Below are 15227 nucleotides of genomic sequence, written 5' to 3'. Positions count from 1 at the left end.
CAGAGTAGATAATACCTCCTTAAGTAGTGTGTGGAGATGTTCTAATTTAAATTTAAATGTTACAACATCAGGTTCAGCTTGTTGAGAAATTTTCCCTGAATCTGAAATTTCTCCCTCAGACAAAACCTCCCTCCTGGCCCCTTCAGATTGGTGTGAGGGCATGTCAGAACAGTTATCATCAGCGTCCTCTTGCTCTTCAGTGTGTAAAACAGAGCAATCGCGCTATCTCTGATAAGTAGGCATTTTGGATGAAATGTTTGCAATAGAATTATCCATTACAGCCGTTAATTGTTGCATGGTAATAAGTATTGGCGCACTAGATGTACTAGGGGCCTCTTGTGTGGGCAAAACTGGTGTAGACACAGAAGGGGATGATGCAGTACCATGCTTACTCCCCTCATTTGAGGAATCATCATGGGCAATATCATTATCTATGGCATTATTGTCCCTACTTTGTTTGGACACTATGACACAATTATCACATATATTTAAATGGGGAGAAACCTTGGCTTTCATACATATAGAACATCGTTATCTGATGGTTCAGACATGTTAAACAGGCTTAAACTTGTCAACAAAGCACAAAAAACGTTTTACAATAAAACCGTTACTGTCACTTTAAATTTTAAACTGAACACACTTTATTACTGAATATGTGAAAAAGTATGAAGGAATTGTTCAAAATTCACCAAAATTTCACCACAGTATCTTAAAGCCTTAAAAGTATTGCACACCAAAGTATTGAAAAGCTTTAACCCTTAAAATAACGGAACCGGAGCCGTTTTTACATTTAACCCCTATACAATCCCAGGTATCTGCTTTGCTGAGACCCAACCAAGCCCAGAGGGGAATACGATACCAAATGATGCCTTCTATAAGCTTTTTCAGTGGTTCTTAGCTCCTCACACATGCTTCTGCATGCCATGCTTTCCAAAAACAACTGCGCATTAGTGGCGCGAAAATGAGGCTCTGCCTATGACTAGAAAAGGCCCCCAGTGAAAAAGGTGTCCAATACAGTGCTTGCCGTTTTTTTAAAACAATCCCCAAGATTATAATAACTATTAATAGTTATAATCTGCCAAATATGCTTAGTAAAGTAATCGTTTTAGCCCAGAAAAATGTCTACCAGTTTTTTAAGCCCTAATGAAGCCCTTTATTCTTATACTAAACTAAGAAAATGGCTTACCGGTTCCCATAGGGAAAATGACAGCTTCCAGCATTACCAAGTCTTGTTAGAAATGTGTCATACCTCAAGCAGCAAAAGTCTGCTCACTGTTTCCCCCAACTGAAGTTAATTCATCTCAACAGTCCTGTGTGGAAACAGCCATCGATTTTAGTAACGGTTGCTAAAATCATTTTCCTCTTACAAACAGAAATCTTCATCTCTTTTCTGTTTCAGAGTAAATAGTACATACCAGCACTATTTTAAAATAACAAACTCTTGATTGAAGAATAAAACTACATTTAACACCAAAAAAACTCTTAGCCATCTCCGTGGAGATGTTGCCTGTGCAACGGCAAAGAGAATGACTGGGGTAGGCGGAGCCTGGGAGGGACTATATGGCCAGCTTTGCTGGGCTCTTTGCCATTTCCTGTTGGGGAGGAGAATATCCCACAAGTAAGGATGACGCCGTGGACCGGACACACCTATGTTGGAGAAATTTGATTTAACTGATTGCGATGTGGGGGGCCTCGGTTTAGGGGTTAATAGGTAGTTTATGTTTGTTAGTGTACTTTTTAGCACTTTAGTTAAGAGTTTTATGTTACAGCGTTAGCCCATAAAACTCTTAACTACTGACTTTTAAATGCGGTAGGAGTCTTGACAGGAGAGGCTGTACCGCTCACTTTTTCCAGCAATTGTAATACCGGCATTAGGAAAATCCCATTGAAAAGATAGGATACGCAATTGACGTAAGGGGATTTGCGGTATGCTAAAATCGCAGAAAAAAAGTGAGCGGTACACCTGTACCTGCCAGACTCATAATACCAGTGGGCATTAAAAAGCAGCGTTGGGACCCCTCAACGCTGCTTTTTAAGGCTAACGCAAGACTCGTAATCCAGGTGATAGTAAATTGTTTTCTGATAAATGTAGTTCTGCACCTGTACCATGTGACAGCTATCAGCCAATAACAGACACATATTTTTATATAATTTGAACTCCTGCATATGCTAAGTAGGAGCCGGTGCCTCAGGTCATTAAAAGGCTGTGTACAATTTGATAATAGAAATAAATTACAAACAGCAAACAGTTATTTATTGTAATTAAATTGTATTTTATTGAATTTTACAAAAATGAACACAACATGAATAACATTAGCACATAACATTTGTGGAATAAAGTAAACTATAAATACAAATTACAGTCACTGTTGATAACATAAATTAGAGGCACTATAATCAGTGTAGCCGCGTGACCGTAAAGAAATGAAGGATATTTCTAAAGAGGGAAAAGTAGGAGAGGAAATAAGTTAAAGAAGGGGAGGAGGGGGAAATGAGAAGGTTTTGTGTCACAGGTACTTTAGGTTATATTGTTGTTTTCTGGTCCCATATAAATATGAGGTCTAAGATAAAATCAGCTTTACCTTGAAAGCAGTAATGGAGTTTTTCCAAAGAGAGAACATGATCACTTCCTTTAGCCACATTTGTAAGGTGGGTGTTGTCGCTTTTTACCAAAATCTAGGTATTAAATCTCTTGGCGCAATTTATCATACATTGTAACAATTTCCTATGATACAGACAAGGGATTTGGGGGAGGTCATTGAGGAGTATTATGGAAGGGCGAAGTTCGAGTGTTGTGCCTAATATTGAGTTAATGTTTAAAGGAACATGAAACCCCAAAATTTTCTTCCATGATTCAGATAAAGAATACAATTTTACACAACTTTCCAATTTACTTCTATTATTTAAAGGGACAGTTCACCCAAAAACTTTCTCCCCCTTAAATGTTTCCCAATGATCCTTTTTACCTGCTAGAGTGTATTAAATTGGTTGCAAGTAGCTCCTTTACTCCTATTTCAGCATTTGAAATAGCTGATTTAGCTTGTGGTTTGCCAACCTATACTGAAAGTTTTGATACTGGCGTATACGCTATTGACAAGCCTAAGTAAACACAGCCAGAAGAAGAGATTACACCCTCAGTGGGGGGCATGATAGTTAAGTAATAAAATGATAATTTTCCATTGTTCTCTCTATGTATTGAATTGGTGTTCCAGACAAATATAAGATAAGGAAGCAAGTCTGTATACATAAAAGTGATAACATAATGAGATCTGATATTACCTGAAGCTCAACCCATTGTAATAGGCTGTGGTTTCAAAGCACAAAACCAGTTACTTCAGATACACAAATAAATCCGAAAATGCAATTTCTCAAATATTTTATACTCTGCAGTTGGTATAACAAGTCATTTAAAATACATTTATGGAAAAACAATTTTACAGTGTACTGTCCCTTTAATTTGGTTCCTTTTCTTGTTATCCTTTGCTGAAAGGTTTATCTAGGCAAATTCAGAAGCAGCAGAGAACCTAGGCTCTTGCAGCTGATTGGTGGCTGCATATTTATACTGATTGTCATTGGCTCACACATGTGTTTAGTTAGAAACTGTTAGTGCATTGCTACTCCTTCAACAAAGCATACCAAGAGAATGAAACAAATTAGATAATATAAGTAAATTAGAAAGTTGTTAAAAAGTATATTCTCTATCTGAATTACAAAAGAACATTTTTGGGTTTCATGTCCCTTTAAGGTGATGTTTTCCCAAAAATGTTTTTATCTGAGGACAATGCCACCAGATTTGCCTTTTTCACCGCAATGTCTCCAACACAGTGAGGAGACACCAGTGAAAATACTGTGGAGTCGGTGGGGTGTGAGGTACCATCTTGATAGGATTTTGTAGTTAAGTTCTACAATGATTGGTGAGAAGGATGCTTTCTTAGTCAATTTAAAGAATTTGCTCCATTGTTCTTCTTTAAACGTTTCTTGCATTTCTTTTTCCCACTTAGTTATGTCTAGGGGTTTATGTGTTGGGAAGCAGCCTCTAAGCATACTATAAATTAATACATAAGGATTCAAATGGTGTGTTAGGTCTAACAAAATTTAGCTTATGTGGATTTATTTGAATTGCGTGACGAATTTGAAGACATACAAACCATTTGTGAAAAGGTGTTCCTATATGTTCTAAGTCATTTTGCATTCTGAAATGTCCGTCTTTAAACAATGAAGATATTGGTAGTTGTTGTAATTGATCGATTATGGAGATTGTTTGTGTCAATTCGGGCTGGAGGAACAATGGGTGTCCCCAGAGTGGGGTGAGAGGGGATTTTTGGCATGAGATTGTGATTTAATTGGATAGTTTTGTCCCATGTTTTGAGTGTGCTTGCTACATAGTAGTTGGTGGTGCATGTTATTAATCTGTATCTTTTAGGGATCCAACACATCTCGTCCAAAGAAGGAAGATTGGGGAGCGCCACTTCTAGTTGGACCCATGGCTTAAAAGGGTTGTTATGATTCAATGCAGCAATACGTGCTAGATGGGTAGCCCTAAAGTAGTCAGGTTGGGAATTCCTAGGACGCCATCTTTCCTGTTTAGGTATAAAGTCTGTTTTGCTACTATTGGTCGGTGGTATGACCATATAAATGTTTCTATTTGTTTCTGTTGTGATGTCAAATAGTGATAGGGTAAATAAAGTGGGAGTACTTGAAATAGATAAAAGGTATTTTGGGAGGATTGTCATTTTTACAGCATTTACACAACCAATCCACGATAAATGGCCCTGCTTATGCCATGATTCTAAAAGCTTCTGGGTATCAGTTTGCAAAGGAAGATAATTTAAACTGAATAGCTCTGTTATGTCTGGTGTAATATTGATGCCTAGATAGCGTATAGAGTTGGAGATTGAGAATAGGGTGTTTGTTATATATATTATATATGTGGTTTTGTCTGACATCAGGTTAATGGGTTGGAGGGATGATTTGTCCATGTTGATGGAAAAGATAGAGATCACTTTATATGTATCAAGTTCTTTTAGGAGAGTGGGATGGATGTGCTTTGAAGTCTATGGTAAAGATAATATAATCTGCGTACAGTAGCCATTTTTGTTCTATGGGGCCAAATTTCAGTCCTTTGATGTTTGGATTACATCGGATATGTGTAGCAAAAGTCTCAACCATAAGGGCAAATAGGAGGGGTGATAGGGGGCAACCCTGTCGGGTACTGTTTTTAAGGGAAAATTTGTCAGAAGTTGAGTCATTAGCGCGGATTAGAGCAGTAGGGTTAGTGTATAACTAACTTTATTCTTGTAATTAATTTGGTAGAGAACCCGAATTTTGACAAGGTGGACCACGTGAACTCCTAGTCCACCCTGTCGAAGCCTTCTCAGCATCCGTAGAGAGCAAAATAATTGAGGTTTTGCCATTATTGGAGTAATGTAGAGTTTGAAGTACACAAATGGAATTGTCTTTGGCTTCTATGCCTGGGATAAAGCCCACCTGGTCAGTATGGATCAGGTAGGGTAGGACTTTATTTATACAAGTGGCTAGAATCTTAGCATATAGTTTCACATCTATGTTCAATAGGGATATTGGCCTATAGTTACCTACTTGATCAGGGCATTTGCCTGGTTTAGGGATCACCGATATGGTAGCCTCCAAGAGGTGTTGGGAGAGATAGCCAGTCTGGTTTATCGATTGGAATAGAGTAAAGAGTTGTGGGCTTAATTGTGTTTTAAGTAGATGGTAGAATTTGGGGGTGAAGCCATCTGGGCCTGGGGCTTTACCAGGTGGGAGGGATTTTATAGCCATTAGAATTTCTTGTATATGGAATGGTTGGTCTAAGGTGGAGGAGTCTTCTGCTGTAAGGGATGGGAGGTTAATATGGGCTAGATAATCTATAAAGTGAAAGAAAAGATGAAATATCCCACAGCATACACAATAAAAAACAGTAGAAAGTGTGAGTACCCGTTAGAATGCAAAACTGCACATACACTTATTTAGGTATCCGGGTCTTACTATAGCCTACTCACCCCTGGAAAGTCCAAAATCTCAGTGCATCCATATCAGGATAGCCAGCAAGGTGTCACTTCTCCTATCATGCAGCTCTAGTTGGCCATCAGAGGAAGCTCTATTCTAAACCATTCTAATTGGTTAAAACTAATTGAGTAAAACACCCTCAGATGCTGTGCAAAGAAAGAGATTAACCCAATATGCTGCATGAGTAGATGAGAACACAAGTAGGTACATACATAAAACACATAACAGGAGCACAAAAACTATATGAAATATTTCATGGAGCAATACAAAATATATATAAAAGAAATGGCAAATACCGTATTAAACACACTGTCATAAATGTAAAAAAGTACAAAGTGCGGTATGTATATATATATATATATATATATATATATATATATATATATATATATATATATATATATATATATATATATATAATGAAACAATATAGATAGTGCTATAGTACATGTTATATGATATAAAAATGTTAATATAATTTACTAGGGCTGCAACAACTAATTGGTAAGATTGAGCATAAAAATAGTTGTCAAAGAATCTCTTTATCAATTAGGTGGTCAGCGATTAGTTGGTTAATTGCACAGCACCAGCTGCTTCAATCCGATGAACTCCTGCACATGGTATTGTGCAAACATTTTTATTTATTTATTTATTTTCTATCCGATTAATCGGATGATTATTATCCGATTAATCGGATAGAAAAGATTAAAAAAATAAATACATTCAATTTTTTTCCCACAATCTTAGTTGCAGTAGATCATCAGATTAAATCAGCTAGTGCTCTGCAACTGACCAACTAATCGCTGACCACCTAATTGATAATGAGATTTGTTGACAACTATTTTTATGATCAAACTTACCGATTAGTTGTTGCAGCCCTATAATGTACTGTAAAAAAGGACAATATAGTAATAGCAAAGATGTGCTCGTGGAAAGTAGGTAACAAAGAGTAAATGCTATAAATTAGAGTAGAATAATACAGGAGTATGAGAAGATACAAGTCACTAAATACCATACTATCCATCATTGAAATGGTGAGGAACAATATGTGTACAATAATCTAGCATAATGGATCTATTTATATAGCTTAATTTAATGATATAATATAATTCATTGTACATATCATATGGACTGCCCATCCAGAAGGTGCACAAAATAAGTGCCAAGTATAGAATACATAAATACTGCCTGTACAGATACTACCTGTACAAAGAGTAAGGGAAATCCAATATAGACAGTCATCAAAATGATACCTGAGTATATGGGAGAAGGGAAAGTCATAGGGAACAAAGGAAATGAATATAGGGTTATATAAAAGGGGAACCAAGTATGAAAAGCATAAGGGGGTACATACTACTAATCCCAAATTTATGAGGTCGTATTTAGAATTTAAACCATGGGGTGTGCTGGTCCTCAAAGTGAAGATCCAGAACAGCTCACGTTTAGCTAGGAGGGTGTCAATGTCGCCTCCTCTCTTAGGTACCATAACCTTCTCAATGGCTGTCCATCTGAATGTATGTAATTCACAATTATGTGAGCTGGCAAAATGTTGTACTTGGGGGGTAGTAGATTTCCCCCTAGACAAAGTGGACATACAGTATAGTCTCAAATACATGAATTGATATCTCTAGATGTAAGACCTACATATTGTATTTTGCATAGAGTACATGTAATAAGGTAGATAACATTAGTACAGGTACAATTTAAGCAGGTCTTAAGGGGATAAGTTAGACCATTGGCAGTAGATGTAAATGTATCGCTGACTTGTACATAGTCACAGGGTTTACATTTTCTGTGACCACAGCGAAACATACCTAAAATGTCTAAGCCAAGAGCTTTGTGGTCTAGTTTGCTGTTTAAGTTGCGTAGGAGAAAGGAGGGATGCCAAAGTTGGACATTTCTTACAAGAGCATCTTACACCCTGATGTACTAAGTCAGTCAATTTATCGTCCGCTGCCAATAGGGGAAAATTTTGTTTAATTATTCCACAAATTTTGGAGTATTGGACACAATAAACCCCTTTGAATGTATTGTCCCTGTCCTTGGGTTTATAAAGGAGGAGAGCATCCCTGGGTATTAGATTTACCTGTTTCCCAAGGTTAACAAATCTCTGCAAATGTGCATTTTTAATTATATAATTATTTAAAGTGTCTCTATCCCGCTGTTGAGGGGAAGTCAGATTAATTTTATGTTCCAGTTCGGATTGCATAAATTTAGAGGTAAGAGTATTATATTGTGCAGTTCTTTGTTGACGTTGTCTCTTCGTGTGTTTGAGTTCCCCCCATTTATAGCATTTGTATGCTTCCCAATTGTTGGAGTTAGAAGTGTCTAGGGGATTATTAAAATAAAATAATTCAACTGTTCTCTCCTTGATGTCAGTAAGGATGAGAAAATATAAGATCATTGAGCCTCCAGCTTGCACGGCTAAGTGGTATAGAGGACCAAGTGAAAGTGTTAATCACTTTGCTGTGGTCTGACCATACCGTATGGGTTATCTTAGAATCTTTTACGTCAGATAGTGTGGTTTGGCCACAAAGTATGTAGTCAAGGCAGGAGTAGGAGTTTTGTGGATGTGAGAAGGTATAGTCCCAAGGAGTGGGATGTGTAATCTGCAAGGTGTCATATAGTGGAAGGGTTTGGAGAGCATGCCAGTTAGCCTTTGTTCTTCTATTTCCCATATATTATTTCCCTGTTGATTTATCTATTGCTGGGTTGAGTGGAAAGTTAAAGTCTCCTCCTATAATAGTCGGGCCTTTAGCATTATCTATTAGTTGGTTAAGTGTCTTACAAAAAAAAGGTTGGTGTTGGTCGGTTGGGGGCGTATATATTAGCTATTGTGAGGGGTATACCATATAGTAAGCCCACGATTATTAGAACTCTATCATCAGTGTCAGAATATTTATTTAGTAGTTCAAAGGAGGAGCCTTTTCTGATCGAGATACCCACACCATTCTTTTTTACCTGGGTCTGAGCTAAGAAAGTTCCGGTCATAGTAATATGTAGACAGTTTGGGTTCATTGATTTTTCTAAGTGCATTTCTTGGGTTAAAAGGAGGTCAATCCGCTTTTTATAGAAGTCATGGAAGGCAATTGACCTCTTTTCTGGGGATAAGAACCCTTTAACATTTTGCATTGCTATTGTAAAAGTTTTGCGTGTTTACTCATTTATTTGCGTGTGTGGGAGGTATTACTATGGGGATCAGATATGACCGGAGAGCAAAACCGTAATATGTGTAGTTCTATCAAAGCAGAAGTGTAGTATGTACCAGATAAAGATTGAAGTTGGCTAAAGGGAAGGGAGGGGGAAGGGAAGAAGTGTTAGAATAAAGTTAAAGAAGGTGAGGAGAAAGAAGAGAATTAGGTTTAGTAGTCTACTTTACTGTAGAGAAGGGGGCTAGATATGGTATGTTGAAACCCACCACTGGTAGATATGAATGGTAACAAAGTTGGGTGGGGAAACAGGTTATAGTACATCAAGGATGTTTAGTGACCTGGTTCAAGTATATTGAAAAATTGAAAAAATGGGGACAAGGGTATTTATACTCTAATGAATGAATGTCATAGCATGAGACAAAAGATAAATAAAATACAAAAATCTCAGAAATCCTGACATTTAAACATTGTAAAGACTACAAACATGTGTCTGAGAGCACAATTGGAAACTGTATTTCTACTGTATGTCAAATCAACATTAATAACAACATGAACAATGTTAAGCAACTCTGAATAATTAAACATACTTCATTATCATAGTAGGTAATAGTTATTAACGTTAAGATTGACAGAACTCACATACTCCTAGAGTCATAGATGGTGATTAATGTTAGAATGTATTTGCAGTGTGAGTTTCAGATGTAAGTTTCTTCTTGCTGAGTTTACTAGCTACTTCTGACCAGGTGCTTCTTTGAGGTTTGGGTCAAACTGCAACAACCAATTTGGAAGCTTGAGATGACATTGTAGGAACATCTGGAGCTATTATTCTTAGTGCAGCACAGAAGGAAGCTGTGCTGGATGGGTCTGTACATTCAATTCATTTCCCACTTTTGATAGTTTGGATGGATACAGGGAATCCCCATCTATAGGGAACCTTCAAGGATCTTAGATGCGTAGTTAGGATGTTAAAGTCTATTCTCTGCAATGTCTTGATGGAGAGGTCTTGGAAGAATTGGATCTTTGCACCTAAGTATGTAAAGTTGTGCTGTTGTCTAGAAAAGTTCAGTATCTTTTCTCTAGCCCTGAAGCTCTGAAAGCACACCACAATATCTCTGGGAAGATGGTTTTCTGTAGGCTTAGGGTGAAGTGTGCGGTGAGCTCTTTCCAGCGTGATTTCTTGAATAACAACAGAGTTCGCTATTGCCAGGGACTGACATATCTCTTGGAGGTAGTCGTGAATTGCGTCGCCTAGCACCTTCTCAGGTATCCCTCTGATTCGAAGGTTGTTGCGTTGAGTTCTGTTCTCTATGTCGTCTAACTTTTGTTCTAGATCTGTGATCTGTTCTTCCTGTAGACGTATTTTTTTGTGACATATCTGTCATGTCTTTAGCTATTTCTTCTCGTTCATCCTCCAGAGCTTCAACCCTATATCCAAGCTCATTAATGTCTCTCTTTAAGTCGGCACATTCTTCTTTTATGCATGATTTGACCTGTGAAATAAGAGCTTCCATCGCTTTCAGAGTAACAGGGCCATCAGCATTTACTGGTGTAGGTTCTAGAAGGCTGGTTTGTGCAGCGTTATCAGTGTTCTCTGTTAGAATGTCTTCTTCACAGTCTGTGGAAGGAGGGTCTGTAATTTTCTTTCTATACATTTGTTTAAAGAATGTATTAACAGGATTGGAGCCTGTGTCTGGGTGTGGCTCTGGTTAGTTTATCCGCTTTAGAAGTTCTGCGATGTGCCATGATAAGTCTTAGTTGAGGCAGATTATTTTCTGTAAGTTGGTTGTTGCCTATGGGGTTAGGGTTGTTCCCTGTGAGTGGGTTTTAAAACCTACTTGTCTATTTAGATGTGTTTTCTTACTCAGTTTGTTCAGAGTTGTATCATATCACCATGACATTCAGATATCTAGTACACATGGATGAGATAGTCAGCACTAGATGTATCTGCTAATTGCATACGTCTATGATCTGGATTGTGTCATGCAGCAATCTTTTTATAGTTAGTGGTTGAGATGTAAAACTATTATGCAGGACTTACTGTTTGAAGCCGATATCTAAAGTTTCTCAGGCCATGTGTGCTGAGTCTCATGGAGATGATTGCTGCGTCACAGCGGTAAATCTTGAGGATCATGTCTAGTGTTACCCTTAACTCTCCTTTGGTAGAGTACATTAGAACAGGAGGCTGTAGGAGCCGGAGAGGGCTCTGCCGTGGTCTCAGGGCATTTGGTGGTGTTTGGTCAGATTGCCATGGTTTGGATGCAACCTAGTATTGAAGCTTACAGCGGCGTGTATGAGTAGACCACAGACGTGATCAGGTAGGTATTGGAGGGCTGCTAGGATTAGGGCTAAGCTATCCCTGTACTTTCCCCATTTCCCCAGTAACTTGTGCAATTTTTTGGGATGTGATGCTGGCCAGTGGGTGGTTTCAAGCGGACCGCACTCGAAGCTTCAGAAAGGTGCAGCCATCACGGACGCCTGCACGCTCCGCTCGTCAGCAAACACTTATTTTATATAAAAAAATAAAGCTAAAGGTGAAATTTCCCATACTCTTTATACTATTTTATACACAGGTAAAACAAGTCATTAGAAACACAATTAAAGGGAAAGCAAAGCTGAAATTAAACTTTTATGATTAGAATTTAAACAACTTTCCAATTTTCTTCTATTATGCAAATCTGCTTTATTCCCTTGGGGACCTTTGTGACAAAGCATATAATGCACCATGGTGCTCTAGATGCTGATTAGTGGCACATACAAGCCTCTTGTCATTGGCTCACGTTATGTGCTCAGCTAGCTCCCAGTAGTGCACTGCTTTAATAAAGGATTTCTAGAGAATGAAGCAAATATCATAATTGAAGTCTGTTGGAAAGTTGTTGAAAAGTATATGTTCTATTTAAATGATGAAAAACATTTGGGGTTTCTTGTTATTTTAAGGGAAAAACAAATGTACAGGACACTGTCCCTTTAAGTGTGTGGTCATGTGACAAACAGCAGCAGCTGAAGGTGCAGAATACACTTACTAAGGTCTTTATTAACAACAAGAATCAGTCACAGATCAGTGGGATAAATGTTCTGATGATAAACAGGTGCAGCTAATAGAAATAAGAAATGTTTTCTAAAAAGAAAATTTATGCTTAACTGATAAATTTATTTATTTTTGACACGATGAGTCCACGGATCATCTTAATTACTAATGGGATATTCACCTCCTGGTCAGCAGGAGGAGGCAAAGAGCACCACAGCAGAGCTGTTAAATAACTCCTCCCTTCCCTCCCACTCCAGTCATTCGACCGAAGTTAGGAAGAGAAAGGAAAAGTCAAGGTGCAGAAGTTTACAATAACCCATAACCTGTCTAAAAGAGCAGGGCGGGCCGTGGACTCATCGTGTTAAAAAAGAAATAAATTTATTAGGTAAGCATAAATGTTCTTTTCTTTTTTAAGACACGATGAGTCCACGGATCATCTTAACTACTAATGGGATTCAATACCCAAGCTAGAGTACACAGATGATACGGGAGGGACAAGACAGGGAACTTAAACGGAAGGCACCACTGCTTGAAGAACCTATCTCCCAAAAGCGGCCTCAAATTTGTAAAATTTTGAAAAAGTGTGAAGAGAGGACCAAGTTGCAGCCTTGCAAATCTGTTCCACAGAAGCTTCATTCTTGAATGCCCATGAGGAAGCAACAGCCCTTGTGGAATGGGCCGCAACTTTCTCAGGAGGCTGTTGTCCAGCAGTCTCATATGCAAAATGTATGATGTTCCTCAGCCAAAAAGAAAGAGAAGTAGCCGTATCTTTCTGTCCCTTACAATTTCCAGAGAAAACCACAAATAAGGAAGAAGACAGACGAAAGTCCTTAGTCGTCTGCAGGTAGAACCTTAAGGCATGGACCACGTCCAAATTGTGCAAAAGCCTTTCCTTCTTAGAAGAAGGATTAGGACACAAAGAAGGCACAACAATCTCCTGATAAATGTTCCGATCGGAAACGTCCTTAGGAAGAAATCCTATTTTTGTACGCAAAACTACCTTATCTGCATGAAAAATAAGATAAGGAGACTCATACTGTAACAAAGAGTTCTGATACTCTGCGAGCAGAAGAAATAGCCACCAGAAATAAAACCTTCCAAGATAACAACTTAATATCTAAGGAATGCATAGGCTAGAACGGAGCCCCTTGAAGAACATTGAGAACTAAACTTAAACTCCATAGAGGAGTAACTGGTTTGAACTAGAGCTGCAACAACTAATCGTCATAATCGATATTAATCAATTATGAAAATAGTTGTCAATGAATCTCATAATCGATTAATCGATTAGTTGGTTTGCAATTAGTTGGTCTGTGCACAACACCAGCTGCTTCCAGCCAATTAACTCCTACATATGGTATTGTGTTTTATGGTTATGTTCTTAGCCTAAAGGACATCTACAGACGTCTACCTTTCACTTTTTCAGGACAGTATACGTTTACAACTACCCCAGGCTTATGTGCAACCCAGATATAATAGTCATCATTTGGATTGTTTGTATTAAAATCAGGTGATTTGGAACTATGCTTTGCATAATAAAGTGCTGAGCTTGTTATTTACACCTAGCCCCTAGACTGATGGGAGTTATTTAAATTGATGTGCACTATTATCTGTTTGCACAATTATTAGTGTATTGCTTGTTATTGCTGATTATTTGTACTGTAAAAATAAATGTGTAAGGCTTTGTCCTGTTATTGCTATACAGTCCTTAGCGCGTTTGATTTGTTTTTTATTGTTTTTTTATATTTTTAATATATTGTGATAATATGTACCAGATTCAACCTATATGTATATATCTGTTATTTTTAGAGCGGACTAGATATTTCCCCCTAACATTATAGCTGGTTATTTACCATTGCATATAGATATTCAAGATATTTTTTATGTAAGAATGAAGTCAAGGGTTACTTTATTGAGAGGTCCCTTGCCAAGGTGAAAACTCCTTTGCATTGGTGAAGAGCTAACAAAGATAAATATCCCACTTTGGTGAAATTGGCAAAACCCTACTTATACATCTCAAGCACCTCAACACTATCTTATTGCCTTTTCTCTGCTGCAGGAAATATAGCTGCAAACAGAGAACCAGCCTTAGCCAGAAGCATGTGGACATGTTGAGATTTTTGCATTTCAATGCAAAGTTTCTGAAAGAGTGAATAACAGAATGTTATTAACCGTGATATTCTCTTTCTAGTTCTACCTCTGTTCAAACAGGTTTTGTTTTTGTTTTGTTTAATTATAAAACTGTGCTCTACTGCTTAAAAATTGGACAAACAGTTGTGTTAATGTAAAGTTTTAGTCTGAAGTTTATATTTGTAACACTCAGTATGTGGATTTTATTTAAAATATAGGAAACAATTATTGATTTTTTTTTATCCAATTAGTCGATTAATCGAAAAAATAATCGGCCGATTAATCGATTATGAAAATAATCGTTAGTTGCAGTCCTAGTTTGAACACAGGCCTGATTCTGACCAAGGCCTGACAAAAAGACTGAACATCTGGAACATCCGCCAGACGCTTGTGTAACAGTACAGACAAAGCTGAAATTTGACCCTTTAGGGAACTCGTCGATAACCCCTTCTCCAACCCTTCCTGGAGAAAAGACAAAATCCTAGGAATTCTAACTCTACTCCATGAGTAGCCCTTAGATTCACACCAATAAAGATATTTACGCTGAATCTTATAGTAAATTTTTCTAGTTACAGGTTTATGAGCCTGAATCATGGTCTCTATGACCGAATCCGAAAAACCTTGTTTGGATAAAATTACTAGTGAAAGAAGAGTAAATGGAGGAAACAGGTATGCTAGATTGAAGGTGCAAAAGAACGGGGTGCTTATAGAGATGCAACACTCTGTTACTCTAATGCCTGTGCCCAGAAATAGTTAATGGGTTGAATCCTCATAAAACCCAGTGAAGTGTAAAAGAAAAAAAGAAGTGGTTCTGGGTGGCGCTCAAAATGAGCAACTTAGAGATTCAAGTTAAATATTTTTATGAAAGGCTATATAGCAATAGATTGTATCTA

General features: G+C 37.7%; 1 protein-coding gene across 1 annotated transcript in view; it reads right to left on the bottom strand.

Annotated features, from left to right (window-relative positions):
- Nucleotides 1–15227, bottom strand: part of LOC128659788 (zinc finger protein 585A-like) — a 168798-nt gene that overhangs the window by 15637 nt on the left and 137934 nt on the right. The window lies entirely within an intron of this gene.

Source organism: Bombina bombina, chromosome 5 (assembly GCF_027579735.1).
Source record: "Bombina bombina isolate aBomBom1 chromosome 5, aBomBom1.pri, whole genome shotgun sequence".
NCBI classification, from domain to species: Eukaryota; Metazoa; Chordata; class Amphibia; order Anura; family Bombinatoridae; genus Bombina; species Bombina bombina.
The sequence above is the reverse complement of the archived record's forward strand: the minus strand, read 5'-3'. Positions and strand labels throughout refer to the sequence as shown.